The sequence below is a fragment of the Aplysia californica genome, unplaced genomic scaffold, assembly GCF_000002075.1.
Source record: "Aplysia californica isolate F4 #8 unplaced genomic scaffold, AplCal3.0 scaffold00567, whole genome shotgun sequence".
Lineage (NCBI taxonomy): Eukaryota > Metazoa > Mollusca > Gastropoda > Aplysiida > Aplysiidae > Aplysia > Aplysia californica.
In genome coordinates this window covers 479,161-480,581 of record NW_004797837.1, presented here as the reverse complement: position 1 = coordinate 480,581, position 1,421 = coordinate 479,161, and the positions used below count along the sequence as shown (strand labels likewise).

The window sequence follows — 1,421 nt, the reverse complement described above, 5'->3', positions numbered from 1 at the left end:
CCCCCCCAAACCCTACCTCCATCACCAACACACTCCGCCACCTCACTTCTCAACTTGAACATGTGCCATGTCAAACCCGATGAAAAGAATCAAGTCAACACTGTCACACCGACAGCCCAGCTTGAAAAGGTTAACCACGACAGATTCGCAAAGGACCAGCAGGACAACATATTGCTCAGTCAGACTCGCCCAGCTCGTAGTTTGCTCTTTTTTTCACCCAGATGGGAACACACAATGGTGTGCGGCGGTGGTGGGTGTGGGTGGTGGGTGGTGGGCGTGAGAAGTAGCCTACTACTATGGTGGGCGGAATACATTCAGCCTGTCTGCACAAAGGAGTCAAAGGCGGGTTTGATTAACGTGTGATTTGAATCCTACACCGCCCGAGGGAGAGGGGAGGCGTTCAATAAAAATAGCAACTTAACAACCTTGTGGAAACAAGTGGGCCGAATAAACGAACAAGCATTATAACGAACACGTCCAGTTTCCTATTGTTTGAGTAAAGAGAAGCACATGAACACAAAAGCGTCTACTCAACCCTTGCGACGAAGGGGAGGAGGGGAGAGACAGGGAACAGACGCGAGGAACAACTAGGGGAAAGAAAAGGAGTAAGATCTACAACAGGCGCCCTCCCACCCACCACAAGGACACATCAGTAACACATTATGAGACAAAGCAAAAACATAAAAAGAAGCAAACGTCTGCACACATGTATCCTGTTGGGGTATCGTTAGTAAGTCAATATGAAAAGAGTCGGGGTGAGTACAATATTATGTGTGTGTGTGGAGGGGGGTGGGGGTGGTAACAAATGGACCTAATGACCCTTGTAGACCTACGGTAGATGCACGTGAGACGGAGCAAAAGGGCACTCCGCGCACCGTACCATATGTCACACAAGGGAAACGCGGGACAGAAACTGCCATCACTTTTTTCTACCTCTGTGCACCCCTGCTCTTGTCTCTGCTTGAACATAGGCTACGTGTTAAGTCGGTCACACCCACGGCGGAGCTCAAGACAGGCACGCAGACAAAAATGATTGAATAAATGAACAGAGATGGACAGAAAGGTAAGGACGAGTTAATCCTCTTTTGTGGCCCCAATATTTATAGATCTAGTATCCAACAATCATTACTCCACCCCAAACCCCATTTCTAACCCTTTCCAATAAAGTATAAAGTTACCAGTTACTATTGACAGTTCGGTGTTCTTGGGGCCAAAACCGGAGATTGCGTCAAAGGAAGGAAGAGATGGGGGTGGATAAGTGGGGAAACAAACAACGTAAGCTAATTCCAATTATGGGCATTGGCCACGTGACGAAAGATGAGGGTCGAGGGGTTCCTTTAAATTTATCTCGGCCTATCTGTCTCAACAGCACTCAGCACAATCTGGGCCCACCACGCGGTCCCCGCCCACCACCACGAGGT

The 1,421-nt window shown here is 48.7% G+C and overlaps 1 protein-coding gene across 1 annotated transcript in view; it reads right to left on the bottom strand.

Annotated features, from left to right (window-relative positions):
* LOC101853028 (growth arrest and DNA damage-inducible protein GADD45 alpha) overlaps nt 1-1,421 on the bottom strand; it is a 10,511-nt gene that overhangs the window by 8,078 nt on the left and 1,012 nt on the right. The gene's annotated exons all lie outside the window — the stretch shown is intronic.